The 15,845-nt window shown below is 44.6% G+C and overlaps 1 long non-coding RNA gene across 5 annotated transcripts in view; it reads left to right on the forward strand.

Moving 5' to 3' along the window:
* Positions 1–15,845, forward strand: part of LOC105709128 (uncharacterized) — a 58,238-nt gene that overhangs the window by 33,326 nt on the left and 9,067 nt on the right. For 4 of the 5 annotated variants that reach the window (XR_010337285.1, XR_001105453.2, XR_010337288.1 and 1 more), the window contains 2 exons: positions 3,304–3,464; positions 11,253–11,473. This is a non-coding gene — a long non-coding RNA (uncharacterized LOC105709128). Of the gene's footprint in view, positions 1–2,847; positions 3,029–3,303; positions 3,465–11,252; positions 11,474–15,845 lie in introns of those variants that run through there. The other variant, XR_010337287.1, reaches the window with a different exon arrangement.

The following is a 15,845-nucleotide window of genomic DNA, read 5'->3' on the forward strand; positions in this document are numbered from 1 at the left end:
ACACAGGATAGGTGTCATGTCATTGGCAATTTCATCAGAACCTAAGAGGTGTGGTGTGTATCAGTCAGGAGAGGCCTTTAATGTTCAATACCCAAATCTCATTGGCTTGTTCAAAAGACTCACAATCCAATATGGACTGGTGGGTGGGGACAGGGGACTCTTGCTCCCAGGAAGCACCTGATGCCCAGCTGTGGTGGGGCATGGTGAGCAGGCAGCCTCCACCCAGCAACTCTGTTAGGGTCTGTCTCAAACACAGAGGGCCTACCTGGGGTTATGCCCTTCCTGGGGCAGCCCACATCTGGTGAGTGAGGTGTGGGTATAAAAGCCCAGTCATTGCAGGCCAAGGCAATACACCTCCAACGGGCGGTATTCACTCCACAGCTCCTCATTGGGTTGGCCAAGGCTTTGTTGGGTCTGCATTGGACTTCAGAGTCTTCCCCTCTACCTATTCTTAATTCCTCCCACTGTCCTTCATTATTTTTTAGAAGCAGAGTCTCACTCTGTTACCTGGGCTGGAATGCACTGGTGCAATCATAGCTCACTGCAACCTCGAACTCCTGGGTTCAAGCAACCCTCTTACCTCAGCCTCTTGAACAGCTAAGACTATGTTTTTTTTGTTGTTGTTGCCCAGGCTGGTCACAAGTGATCCTCCCACTTAGGCCTCTCAAAGTGCTGGAAACCATTTTCCTTTATGGATGTTGATCCCTGATAAATTTTTTTTTTTTTCTTTCGAGATAGGATCTTGCTCTGTCACCCAGGTTGGAGTGAAGTGGTGCGATCTCGCCTCACTGCAACCTCTGCCTCCCAGGTCCTAGCAATTCTTGTGCCTCAGCCACCAGAGTAGCTGGGATTACAGGTGTGTGTTACCACACCTGGCTAATTTTTATATTTTTAGTAGAGCCTGCTGGCCACGCTGGTCTTGAACTCCTGGCCTCAAGTAATCTGCCTACCTCAGCCTCCCAAATTGCTGGTATTACAGGTGTGAGCCACCACTTCTGGCACCTGGTAAATATCTTACACCCCAAATTCCATCTCAGCATCTGCTTCCAGAGCACCTATGCTATGACAACTTTGCAAAACCCTAAGCCTGGAGTATTTGGCTAAAGAGGATGTGGCCTCTTCCTGAAACTGGTTTCAAGAGTAACTGAGATATCTGCAGTGGCCCTGCAGAGGAACCTCTGCCTCCTGGGTTCAAGCAATTCTCACGCCTCAGCCTCTCAAGTAGCTGGGACTACAGGCATGTGTGACCACGCCCTGCTAATTTTTGTATTTTTAGTAGAGGGTTTCACTATGTTGGCCAGGCAGGTCTCAAACTCCTGACCTCAGCTGATCCACCTGCCTTGGCCTCCCAAAGTGCTGGGATGACAGGCATGAGCCACCACACCTGGCCCAATTAGATTACTTTTGACCCCCACATTTCTCCTTTTTTGGAATGGTACCACTCATGATTGCAATTGCTCTCTTTCATGGTGAGAATTTTGAGAGGTTCTCATTTCTCCCTTGTTGCAATAGGGCCACTCATGATTGCAATTATCCTCTTTAAAGGTGAGAATTTTGAGCGGGTCCATCTTTGCATGGCCCCCCTTTTTTCCTGCTATTCAGTGTGGAGTTGCTTTTGGGGAAACTGGATTTTATAAAAAAAGAAGTAATGGTTTTAAATGATTATATTCTTCCTACAAAGTTATTTTAAGGCTCATTTCTTCGGAGACCTTCTCCTCCATGGCCTTACCCTCCCTTAAGCACAGATAGCTCTTCAATCTAAAACGCTTGCCCTAAACTTCCTCTTGAAAAGCAGTTTTCCTTGTTATTCAAGGTCCATCCAACTTTATCATCCACTACATGAGTTTGCAAATTCTGTGTCCCAGCCAGGTCGATCTAGCTGATCTTTCAACTTAGGCCCATTTCCAAAACTATGCCTGAAACCCTACCTTGTGCCTCCTCTCTGCCTGAGGCTACTCCCCTCACTTCTCATTCTATTTCAAATCTCTCCTCCTCCACAGAGACTTTCTAGATCTCACTGATATTTTGCCCCCTGCACACCTGTATTTAGGAGTTGTGTGCTACCTTGAACCCTCTGTTATTCTCTTATATAAATGTCCCTTCTCCCCATCTCAACTATATACATACTCTTTGTATCTTCCAGAGTCTTATGCTCAATATATGTTTATTTTATTTTTCCTGACCCTGATTTCACCCACAATGGCAGATGTTCCATTATCTCTTCCTCCATACCAAGCCACCCACAGTCCTGTGGGTTGGCTGACCTCAGCTGGGAAGTTCTCACTTGGAGTCTGTCATGTAGTTGCAATGAAATGTCAGCTGGGGCTTCAGTCCACTGAGGACTTGGCCAGGTTGAACACCCATGGGACCCCACTCTCATGACGTGCATCGGAGCTGGCTATTGGCTGGAAGCTCAGCTGGGTCTGTCCCTCACAGCACTCCTACTCAACCTCACCATGTGATTTTCACAGCCTGATATCTGGGCTTGCAGAGGGAGCATTCCAAGGGCAAGGGATCCAAGATTCCCAGGCAGAAGCTACAAGGCATATTCTGACCTGTCCTCAGAAGTCCCAGAGTGTCGCTTCTACCGCATTCTCTTGGACAAAGCAAGTCAAGTATTTCACTTGAAATTTTATAAAACTTAGGAAGCAAATAAGAAAGCATGCAAAATCACTTTAAATAATTGTCATAGAGCTGTTTGGCTCAGATTGGTGTGCATTACTGTGTGTATATATCTTATCTCTAGAATTAAAAAAAATTAAAAGATAGTTGCAACAATTTTTTTCTTACAGGTAGTTTTTCCTGAATTTTTAAATTTTTAAAAATTAAACAAAAACTTTTTTGCAGAATATTGCTTCCTTTCATCTTCTCCGGAGCTATCATGGTGGCTGAGCCAGGTCTCAGGGAAGCTTTGGGATAGGGGAGCTGATGTCAAGCAGCCTGTTGCCTCCCTGCCTCTTTATGGAGCCTGACTCCCCTCCCTGTAGCCAGTTCACATGTTCCTTCATCAACAAAGGCTTCAAGAATGGCCACTGGTGTGTTCCAGGTATAGCTTTAACTGCCAAGCGTGTCTGGATGGAAAAGTAGCCATGGCCCCTCTCCTTGGGGTGCTTGAGTCTAGCAGAGGCCCTGTGTGCTTCCCACTTTGCTGGCTAGAATTCCCCACCTGGAACTGGCAGTTAGTGGTCCTATATGTCTCCTGGGCCCCTTTAGAGTCCTATATACTTGCTTGCTAAGGTGAGTCAATTCTAGCCCATGCATTTATGTGAATATTGTGACTCAACAGATCTTTTTAACTTCCAGTTTAAAAGAAAGCATTGGAACAGTAGCCATCAAGATATAACACTGTCATGCCAGAGAATAATTCCAGTGATATGACCATTCGGCCCAAAAAAAGAAAGTCTGAGAAGTCATCAAGACAATGTCACACCTGCAGGGGACCCCACTTGCTCTGTCCACCTCGGGTAGGTCCTGCTGTTCTGGTCTCTCCACTCTGCTGAGTCACATGGCTACTCCCATACTTCATCTCACTGCAAATATGGCTGTGTGTCAAGAGTAAAATAGACATGGCCTGGTGCGGTGGCTCATGCCTGTAACCCCAGAACTTTTGGAAGCTGAGGCAGGAGGATTGCTTGAGCCCAGGAGAGTTTGAGAGCAGCTTGGGCAAAATGATGAGACTCCAGCTCTACAAAAATAAGCAAATAGATCAATACAATACGAAACAATACAATACAATACAATACAATACAATACAATACAATACAATACAATACAATGGACATGAGCACAACCAGGGTCCAGGCAATATAGGATAGCACAAGGAGCTGACAATTTGCCTCAGCGGTTGAGCCAAAGGAATAGTTAGCAGCTGATTTTAAACATGTCCTATAATGCTCTGCACTTCATTTACTGTCAAAGGAACACATGAATAAGATAGGAATTAAAACAGATTTTCAAATATTTTCTTGAAATTGGCTTCAGTTCCCAGAGGAGATTATTCCATAACATTGTTTTTTCTCTTTCAACAAGAATTTCTTCACATTGGTTGCCAACCATCCATTATGCTGCATAGAAGTATTAATCATCCCTGTGGAATTTTATATTTTCCAAGCCTCTTAAAAAAATCCACCCTCTCCTCTGCCTCCACCCATGGTGCTCACAGACCACTGCCCTGCGGGCACGCACCGACTAATCAGTTTTTGTTTGTTACTGGCTTGCCAGGCCAAGTTGCTAAATGGACTTGATTCATCAAATACTTGTGAACTCAGGGAAATCTCATTAAATTTATTTAAATCAGCCCCAAACACAGAAGTGGGTCAGTGTGTCCCCATTTATTGCATGGTGTGCTGAAGTCCCCAGAAGAGATGGAAAACAGACGCAGGGTGAGGCCACAACACAGCAGGCATTGTGTTATGCTCTTGGTCTCTAACCCATTACCTAGGAATATATGCAGCACAGTAATGATGGTTTCAGACATGCTCAGTGCATAGTCTGACTCAACATCTCACTCTGATGGAAAGAACCTCAGTAGACAGTGAATGAACAAGACTCGAACGTGCATGGCGCCGTGAAACCAGGCACGTGGAAGCAGGTTTCCAGCAGGGTTCCAAGACAGGCTCTTCCTAAAGTGTTGCCCATCTGTCAGTTGTATCATCGTCCACCTGGTTACTCATCCCTGAAACCTCAGAGTCAATCTCTCTTTCTCCCACCTCACCCACCCCCATCTCCCCACCGCCATATTCAATACATCAGCCAAGCTTGTTGATTCCAGGGATACAATACCTACATCCTCAAACCTACCGCTTCTCTCTACACTCACCAGCCTCACTCCAGCCCAAGCCAACTCACCTTTCCACGTGGACAACTGCACTTGTCTCCTGGCTTACTAATACATTTAACCAAAGAATAAAAAAAGAATTAAAAATGTCTTCCAGACAAAAAAGACTATAACAAAATCAACAATGAATTTTTATACAGGAAAAATATCACAACAGACATGCTTAAGGTTAGACTCCTTAATATAGAAAGAGCTAATAGAGATTATTAGAAAAAATAATATTCAAAGAGAAAATGGGCCAATTTTGAATAGTTCGTAATAAAAAAAGTATAAAGCTTTTTTTTTTTTTTTTTTTTTTTTTGAGACAGAGTCTTGCTCTTTTACCCTGGCTGGCGTACAGTGGCACAATCTCAGCTCACTGCAATCTCCACCTCCCAGGTTCAAGCAATTCTCCTGCCTCAGCCTCCTGAGTAGCTGGGATTGCAGGCACCCGCCACCATGCCCAGCTAAGTTTTGTATTTTTAGTACAGATGGGATTTCACCATGTTGGCCAGGCTGGTCTTGAACTCCTGACCTTAAGTGATCTGCCCACCTTGGCCTCCCAAAGTGCTGGGATTTATAGATGTGAGCCACTGAGCCCGGCCAAGCATTTCTAAACAAATGAAAAGATGCTCAGTCTCACTCTAATAAGAAAATGCAAATGCAAAGTTTAATGAGATGCAGTTGACACTTAGAGAATTGGTAAAATTAAAAAAGTGTTAAAACCCCTGGATGGTGATGAGGGGTTGGTGATGATTGGTCCATCCTCTTTGGAGGGCCATTTTAAAAGCACCAACTAAATTTTAACATCATATGCTCTTTGACTTGGCAATTCTACATCTAGGAATGTGTCTTACCCATGTATTTGCACATGAATATGAAGAGGCAAATGCACATTGCAGTAACAAAAGAAAGTAGCCAAATGCCCATTGGTAGAGGCTGGGTAAGTAAATTCTGGTACATCCATAGAGTAGACAATGCAACAGTGAAAAGAATGAAACAATATTACAATATTACTTGGTATGGATAACAGAAATTTTCCTTCCTTCTTTCCTTCCTTTCCCCCTTCCTTCCCTTCCTTCCCTTCCTTCCCTTCCTTCCCTTCCTTCCCTTCCTTCCCTTCCTTCCCTTCCTTCCTTTCTCTCTTTCTCTCTTTCTTTTGGAGTCTTGCTTGGTCGCCCAGGCTGGAGTGCAGTGGCACAATCTCAACTCACTGCAACCTCTGCCTCCTGGGTTCAGGCGATTCTCCTGCCTCAGACTCCTGAGTAACTGGGACTATAGGTGCACACCACCACACCCAGCTAATTTTTGTATTTTTTAGTAGAGATGGGGTTTTACTATATTGATCAGGCTGGTCTCAAACTCCTGACTTCGTGATCTGGCTGCCTTGGCCTCTCAAAGTACTGGGATTACAGGTGTGAGCCACCATGCCCAGCTGATAAGAGAAATTTTCTAGATGTACTGTTAAAATATAAAAATCAAAATCCAGAGGATACAAGATACAAGATGCTATCATATACAAATGTGTGTAGAGACTTACAAACATACATTACATCTATTGCTTGCATATGCATAGATTGTTTCTGGGAAGATACACAAGAAATCCAACAGTGGTTGTCTCTGGAAAGGTGATCTCAGAATTTGGAATAAAAGTGAAGAAATTTAGGCTGTATTTCCTTTTATGATGTTTTAATTTGCACCATATTTAAGAATGACCTATTTTTACGAAACTGTTAAGACGATAAGAAAAGAACTGGTTGGCCAGGTGCATCGGCTTACACCTGTAATCCCAGAACTGTGGGAGGCTGAGGCAGGTGGATCATTTGAGAGCAGGAGTTCAAGATCAGCCTTGCCAACATGGTGAAAACCCATCTGTACTAAAAATACAAAAATTAGCTGGGCATGGTGGGGTACCCCTGTAATTTCAGCTACTCAGGAGGCTGAGGCAGGAGAATCACTTGAACCCAGGAGGCGGAGGTTGCAGTGAGCCAAGGTCACACCACTGCATTCCAATCTGGATGAGAGAGCAAAACTCCATCTCAAAAAAAAAAAAAAAAAAAAAAAAGATCCGGTGGTTATAAGCAGTCATTTTAAAGGAAAATATTAGTAATACTTTTCTAGAAAATGTGAGGTTTTACTTAGAGAGATTGTAAAAATCCCACTTCTATTACATCTTTTCTTTTTCAGAATTATTGTGTATAAACTAATACTTAAAGCCTAGCCAATATGGCAAAACCTTGTCTCTACTAAAAATACAAAAATTAGCCAGGCATGGTGGCGGGTGCCTATAGTCCCAGCAAATATGATCCAAACCTACGCAAGATGGTTGCCGAATTGATGGTGTTCTCAAAACACACTGAGATCCATGGATGACAGTTGCTGCTACAGGATAATTAATTAAAGCCTAAGACTCAATTTAGGATAATGAATAATAGTTACTGGGAAAGAGATTTATATTTTTCTTTTCCTGATTTTTCTTTTTTTTATTGCTTTTTTTTTTTTTTAAGACATGGTCTCATGCTCTTGCCCAGGCTGGAGTACAGTGGTGCAATCATGGCTCACTGCCACCTAGACCTCCTAGGCTCAAGCGATCCTCCCACTTTAGCCTTCTCAGTAGTTGGGACTACAAGTGTATGCCACCACACCCTGCTAATTGTTTAGTTTTTTGTAAAGACAGGGGTCTTATTATTTTGCCCAGGCTAGTCTTGAACTCCTAGCACTCTCCCTCTGGGCCCAGGGACTATCACAGAAGAGGTGGGTGCATGAGATTGTAAGGGCTGGTTTTGAGGGACAGAATTAGTTCAGACCCTCCAAATCAAGGATGGGTACACAGATGTCTAAACAGCTGGTAAAATAAGGGACTTTGCCACCTGAATTTTTACATGTGTGGCACCTTTTCATTCATCCCAACCATTAAGAATTTTCTGCTTCACCTAGAAAATTTTTACTGAGAGGATATAAAGTTATGTGACAAAATCTCCTGGGGATAATACTCCTAGTTATGAGATTTATGATGATAGATATGTATTTAAAATTTTATTTTCAGCTGGGTGCAGTGGCTCACTGAGGTGGGTGAATCACCTGAGGTGAGGAGTTCGAGACCAGTCTGACCAATATGGTGAAACCTCATCTCTACTAAAATTATAAAAATTAGCTGGGCATGGTGGAGTGCACCTGTAGTCCCAACCTGAGAGGTGGAGGTTGCAGTGAGCGGAAATCGCACCACTGCTCTCCAGCCTGGGCGACAGAGTGAGACTCATCTCAAAAAAAAATTTTTTTTTTAGCCACCTCAGGACAAATGACTAAAAGACCACAAAAAGCATTGTGACACAACAAAAGTCTCTAAATTCCTTAGCCTCAAAGGTTTTTTAACAATGCTTACATATTGAATAACTCATTGCTATGAGTCTGTAACAAAAACCAAGATTACAGTAGCTCAATGCATAGAAGTTAAAGATCGATAAAGTCAATTTTATAACCTCACTTTTGGCTTTCTGTTTGTTGAGTTTTATATGACTTTAAAATTGTGAAGAGGTAATGAACGCCTGTCCACATCCTTTCCTATCTGGCTAAAACATATAATTGGCTCTAAGTCTTTTGGCTCTAAGTCCATTAGTCATGGAGCAGGGCATCCCACAGAAGGACAGAATGGACTGGGGCAGGCAGCCGTGCCAACCAGCAACACTATGGGAAAAAATAGAAGTTTGGTGGCCATTAATGTTGCCTCTGGAAAATCTTGGCCAGAAGGGGGAGAATGTAAACCAAAAGCAAACTTCTAAGCCCCCAACCATCTGAATGGACACCTCGTCTCAGCAAAGACATTCCAAAGTTCACCTGAAAAACTGGTTTAGGCCGTGATAGGAAGTGGGAGCTGGATGTGCCTCATTATTCCCTCCTCCCTTTTAGAATTACCGACAGAACAGACTCTTTAAGTCTGATAAGAAATATTTACAACCGATTCTTTCTGAAGCCTGCTACCTTGAGGCTTCACCTGCATGATAAAATTTTGGTCTCCACAACCCCTTATCTTAACCCAGACATTCCTTTCTATTGATTCTCGGACTTCAGATGATAACTCTTTCAATCAATTGCCAATTGGAAAATCTTTGAATGTACTTATGACCTGGAAGCCTCTGCTTCCAGTTGTCCTGCCTTTCTGGACCAAACCAATGTACATCTTACATGTATCAGCTGATGCTTTATGTCTCCCTAAAATGTATAAAACCAATCTGTGGCCTGACCACCTTGGGTACATGGTCTCAGGATCTCCTGAGGGCTGTGTCACAAGCCATCGGTCACTCATATTTGGCTCAGAATTAACGTCTTCAAATATTTTACAGGGTTTGACTCTTTTCATCAACAATTTGAAATTTTTCATAATAAAAAAATTATAAAAGCTTTTATTGAAAATGCATCTCTTACTGAGATGAGTGGGAATTTCTCAACCAGTTCATGTATCCAGAGAATATTAATTCTTGCTAGACTTAATGCTAGGTTTAGCACAATTGCATGCCAATTTTTTAAAAATGTAAGCACTGAGAAAACTGTATCATATCGACATTAATTAAGTATATGAGGAAGGAAGCATTTTGCCATAGGCTTGACCTTCAATTCTTTGAACCCCTTCTGAATTATGTCCCCTACCACACAAATACATACCCTCTAAAATAATTTGTAACGGTTTATCAGCTTACAATTTGATTTGGTCTTCCTTTAATTTGGTTGTGTGCAAAGAATAAGAAACCACCTGACTTAAAAATGATTTTTTTAACCATATCAATAGAATCATTCCTCTTTTAACACCAATCAGCATTTCAAAAATCCCTTTATTTAATGCCCCAGAGGTTATTTCACCCCTGGCAATGCACCATAGGAAGGTTCAGGTTGGTGAGAGGCTCCCATTCTTCAGGAAGTGGAGAAGAGGCTGTGAGAGAAGAGCTGGGAAAGGAGAGCCTCGCCTCAGAAAGGAAACTGAGACCCTGGGAGGTGATTCCCTTACACTTAGCCCATGTGTTTGAGCCACAGTGTACCCATGTGTCCCTCAAAGACAGATAACCCAGTTTGAAGAATGCTGCTTTCAAGGGTCCTTTCTGGCCAGGTGTGGTGGCTCTTACCTGTTAATTCCAGCACTTTGGGAGGCTGAGGTGGGAGGATCACTTGAGCCCAGGAGTTAAAGACCAGCCTGGGCAACATAGTGAGACCCCATCTCTATAAAAAACAAAAAAGAATCCTTCCAGGATGTGTAGGGCAAGACTATAAGGCCAAAGACTGAGTCAGATTCCTTCCCTCCTGTGTGTCTGCAGAAACCCTACATTTTAACGTGATATATTCCTGGATACTGCATCCCTCAAAAAGGCATAGTATTTATCTTTAGAAACAATGCTATAACTGTAGGTTCTGCAGCTGGCCAAAAACTTGCTGGACAATATATGCCAAAAGCACATGTATGGAGCTATGATCCTTCAAAATCCCCTGTTCTTGCTCTGTAATTCAACTCCAGGGCTTAGGAAATGAGGAGACACATATGGGGCTGGCCCTTGGACCAGTTCCAGCCCAGTCATAGCAGACCACTGTGATTCAGCCGGGGAGGGGCAGTGCCAAGCCTCATGCCTGCGGGGCGAGACTGAGCCAGTCAGAGGGCCAATGTGCAGACCCCTCCATCATCACATCCCCAGGGGCAAGTCAAGTCTGGGAAAAACCTGAAGTTGGGCAGGCTCTGGGGACAGGAAGCCTGCAGAAGAGGTGGGCACTGTGCCCTGGAGTGCTCTGAGCAGGGTGTCCTGGTCCCCTGGGGGCCTTTGGAGCAGCTGTCTAGCCCAGTGATCATGAGGAGTTTGTGTACCTGTGAGCTGCCTTCAGAGCCTGGCAGGGTTCAATGGGGTTCCGGGATCTGCAGCACCAGGAAATGTCTGGCATATAGGAAGGGCTCAACGACTAATGTTGTCTGGCTGAATACATGAGTGAATGGCTGAATGAATGAATGCAAGGCTTGCCTTGCTGACGGCTGGAGCAATTTTTTTTTTTAAATCAAGTATGACTTTTATTGATGTACCTATGATGAGCCACCCAAAATTTGGAAGAGATGATGATGTTATTACAGTAATCATCACCAAAGCAAATTAAAATACAGGTTATCTGCAGCAGCTTTGCAGTGACATGATGCCTTCATAAATTTAGGAAACTGGCCCCCCGGCACGGCTGCTCACTTCATGGTCGTCACAAAGTCTTCCCCCTTCTTGATGGAGGCCTTCAGCTTGGGGGTGGCCTCCGTGATCATCTTCTCCTCAAAAGAGGAGATCTTGCCGATGCCCAGGTTCTTCTCAATGTCCTTTTTCCCCAGCAGCAGCAGTGTGGAGAAGCAGGTACATTCCGTTTCCTGTGACTTCATGAAGGAACATTTCACAATGCCTTCCTTTCCGTTCATTGCATCCACAAGGAAGAAGATGAAGTGGGCGCTGGCATACGCCATGGAGAGGGTGGCGGAGCCTGCTGCTGGAGCAGTTTTCACCGTGACGGACTCCCCGAGACTCTGGATGTCCCGCCTTCTCACCTGTGACACCGATGCGATCATGCCTTTGGATTTACCCTTCCGACTCAACTGGCGCCTTTCACTGTGTCTGCTACAGACTCACCTTCAGGCTTTGCACCATATTCCAGGTAGCTTTGTGCTTTCATGATGCGCCTGGCTCCTGCAGCTTTGCTGACACGGGTATCTTGAGCTGGGTAGTGACCCTGGCAGGCCTCCCTTCCCAGCACAGAGCCCATTCCTGGCAACAGAATGTGCAGTGTGGCCCATGGAGATGGGCTTCCCTGGTCAGCAGCCTTTAATCAGGTTCCCAAGCCTCTGGGCAACTGTTCATTCGGAGGGGCTCACCTCTCCTTGTCCTGCAGCTTCTGGAACATAGCACTGACCCCAGGCCACGCTCATTCATCCATTAATTTTTTCCACTTAATACAAATTTAGGAGCTGAGGTCTGACAGACACGGAGCTGTATGTGGGTTTTGTGTTGCTGTGTAGCTGCACAAACTGAGCTGCTCAAAACAACACAGACGTCTCGTCTCACAGCCTCTGTGGGTCCGAAGTCTGGGAACAGCATACGTGGGTTCTTGCTTAAGATCTCACCAGGCTGCAATCCAGATGTTGGCCGGGACTACAGGCCCTCGGAGGCATGACTGGGGAAGATTTCCAAGTTCCCTCGGGTTGTTGAAAGACTTTGTCTTCCTGAGGAGTCCTGCTTCCTCAGGAAGGAGGTTTTCCTGCTGACTGTTGGTCGGCTGCTGCTCTCGGCTCCTGCAGCCCTCTGGCAGTCCCTTGCCACTGGCCCCTCCATGTGCCCCTCACAGTATGGCAGCTTGCTGCTGCTTTTTCTTTTGTTTTATTTTCTATGCTTAGAGACAGGGTCTCACTCTGCTGCCCAAGCTGGAGTACAGTGGCACAATCATGATTCACTGTGGCCTCAAATCCCTGGGCTTAAGTAATCCCCCTGCTGCAGCCTCCTGAGTAGCTGAGACTACAGGTACCCGCCACCGTGCCAGGCTACTTTGCTTCTTTCCTCTTTTTATTTTTGAGACTGAGTCTCACTCCATTGCCCAGGCTGGTGTGCAGTGGTGCCATCTCGGCTCACTGCAACCTCCACCTCCCAGGTTCAAGCGATTCTCATGCCTCAGCCTCTGAAGTAGCTGGGATTACAGGCACCCACCACCACACCCAGCTAATTTTTGTACTTTTAGTAGAGACAGCGTTTCACCATGTTGGCCAGTCTGGTCTCGAACTCCTGACCTCAAGTGATCCATCTGCCTTGGCTTCCCAAAGTGCTGGGATTATAGGCATGAGCCACTGCACCCAGTCTACTTTGCTTCTAAACCTGTGGAAAGAGTATCTAGCATGTGCTAGCAAGTGAAAAACATTATATATTTATTTGGAGATACACACACACACACACACACACACACACACTCTGTACATATAAATTCATAGGAATGACATCCCTTCATCTTTGCCATACTGTATTGGAAGGAAGTCTAAAGTCCTACTCATGCCCATGTGGAGAGGACTATACAGGGCACAAACATGAGTGCCACCCAGGCTCTGTTGGCCACAAAGTCTAAGTGCAGAAAGTCTTGAACACCAAAATAAAGAGTTTAGGTATTTTACTATAGTCAGTGAAGCTGCTTTTGAGCAATGGAGGAGCAAAATGGAGGACGGACTAATGACAGTGTGTAGGAAAGACGGGTATTGGGAGAAGATGGAGCTGGGTGGAGAGCAAAGCATCCGGGTGAAAGAGGAAGAAGATCTAGCCAGTACTGGTGGTGTGGGAAGGAGGCATAGCTCTGGGGACACCACAGAAGTAGAATCAAATGCATTCACTGCAGAGAGGATGATTCCGACTTGAGGACCAAGTGTGTGTTTTGGGAAGAAGACAAAGATCATACTCCCGTCTACAAAGACAAGGGAACCCATTCAGGAGCAGGAAGGGAAGTCCTTTCTGAACATTCCTTTCATTCTGCATTTTCTAGCACTACTGTTTTCGGAGAGGTCTTTAGAGGAAGGGAGTGGCAGCAGGCCAATATGTCACCTGTCACACTCCAAGCCTCTTCTGGCTTGTGAGCCAGAGTGAGGGAAATCGACCTGGAATTGCTAAGCAAGAATTTGAAAGCAAATTCACACATGAGTGTGAAGTTGGGAGGCAGGTTTGGGGACAAAGAGGTTGATTTGCAGGCTAGACATTTAGATTATTTCATGGCGCCAGTACCCCAGCCAATGCCTGCGCTCTTCTAGGAGCCAATTCTTTCGAATATCATCTTGGGAGCTAGGTACCTGGGGAGTTAGGTACTTTGAGGGAGCTGTCATGAGATCAGATTAAATGATGAAAGAAAAGAAAAGAGAAAAAAAAGAAAGAAAGAGAGAGAGAGAAAGAAAGAGAGGGGCAGGAAGGGAGGGAGGAAGGGAGGGAGGGAGGGAGGGAGGGAGGGAGGGAGCAGTGCTAGGATTCTACCTTCCTGAGGATGACTGAGAAAGAGTAGGCAGTGAAGGGGGAGGAGTCAGGGCACACGTTATGCAATTCAGGGGACAGCACCTCCCACAACAAAGAATTTTGCCTGGCTCAAAATGTCACTAGTGCCAAGGTTGAAAAACCCTGCTGAGACAGCAACCGTAGGACCTGGATTTTCTGGAATGAACACATTTTCAAGTATTCTTATCAGAGTCTATTATGTCTCATATTGGAACTTAGCTAATGTGCCCTCAGCATTGCAGTACCCTGAGGGACATTGTCCCCTGTATCTCAGCCAGACGGGTGGAATCTGCTTTCTCCCTTATTTTGGAACCCATTTTCCATTGGCTGCTCTCCAGTCTCATTTTAAAAAATCTTAGACTGATGCTCATGAGGATTTTTATACTTTGGTGACCTCCAACTAGCTGTGGCCAAGCCTGCTTTCTACACTCACACAAAAACCTCCACGCATCTACAAACACACACACTTGCTATTTTGCACACACACATGCCCATCTGCACACACACTATCCTCTGTAACACATCATCTTACTTGCTTGATTTTCCAAGCACAGCTCTGGTTGAAACGGCCTGGGCTTCCCATTGAACCCCACGGCCTGGTCCTCAGCTGGATCTCAGTGTCTCTTCCCTGCCCCTTGCCTAAGCCCAGAGGGCTAATCACAGCTCCTCCAGCTCCATGCTCGGGATCCCTTGGTGCCTAGTGAGCTCTAAGGCTTGAAAATTATGTGCTGGCCCTGACCCCATGATGAGAATTAGAGCTGACAGTTTTCTGGAAAACAAACAAAATCTGTTCCTTCTCTCTTGTTCTGTTACATCTTCTTCCCATAGACTCTTCCTAGTGAATTTCTAAGTTCGTTAAAATCCACCAAGTAAATTCCATATTCTTCATAGCGCTGATTTTTCTCCTCCCTTACTCAGACTTCCACTTTACTGCTTTGGTGATAAGGGCAAAGGGACAAGTAGCAATGAAAAAAAATTGAGTAAACTTTTAAAATGAGTAAATACAGTCCATATCTCTTCCCTCTCATTAAACAACATAGCACCCTTCATTTCTCTTTGCTCCAGTGGCCCTTTTAATTTAGCTGGAAGTGCTCCTCTGCCTTTTGGCTGTCAATGTTTTTTACTTCTTCTGGTGCTATTCTTTTCATTCTGCTTCCTGAGTTTTCCAGCACTGTCTGTCTTCTGAGAGGGCATTATAGGAAGTGGGGCTTGGCAGCAGGTCAATGTGTCTCATGTCACATCCAAACCTCCTCTAGCTTGAGAGCCAGGAGATGTACAGTTATTACTGAGTCAAACTGAGCAAACTGGCAAAAAGTATGTGCAGTTTTTGGGGGATATTTTAGATGTTATGGCTTAACCAAACCTGTTCCATCTTCCCTGGAAAGTGTTACAGACAATAAAACAACAGCAAAAATGGATTTTTCCAAGCCATTATTTGTTATATCAGTCTGTGACTTTTAGGTTACCTTTCTACTCCTCTTATTAATATTTTAATGAATTGTGTTAATCAAGTCAGTAAATTTTTTTTTTTTTTTTTTTTTTGGAGTCTCACTTCTTCACCCAGGCTGGAGTACAGTGCTGCGATCTTGGCTCACTGCAACCTCTGCCTCCCACATTCAAGCAATTCTCTGCCTCAGCCTCCCGAATAACTGGGATTACAGCCTGCCACAACCCAGCTAATTTTTGTATTTTAGTAGAGACAGGGTTTCACCATCTTGGCCAGGCTGGTCTTGAACTCCTGACCTTGTGATCTACCCACCTCAGCCTCCCAAAGTGCTAGGATTACAGGCATGAGCCACCATGCCCGGCCAAGATTTGGTTTTTAATGATGGATATGTATCACCTGCCAGCTAGGGACCAGCTTTAGTTTTCAATCTAATATTTAATTACTGAGGCACTGGCTGTTTTGAGCATTTGTGTATTTTGTCTGTGGCTCATTTCTCTAAGGCTAGATTCTTTTAAAACGCTGAAGTACAGATAAGGACAGTTATATAATCAAACGATGGTTTGATAAC

Source organism: Aotus nancymaae, unplaced genomic scaffold (genome assembly GCF_030222135.1).
Source record: "Aotus nancymaae isolate 86718 unplaced genomic scaffold, 86718_ANA_hifiasm-v0.15.2.pri h1tg000048l, whole genome shotgun sequence".
Classification (NCBI taxonomy): Eukaryota; Metazoa; Chordata; class Mammalia; order Primates; family Aotidae; genus Aotus; species Aotus nancymaae.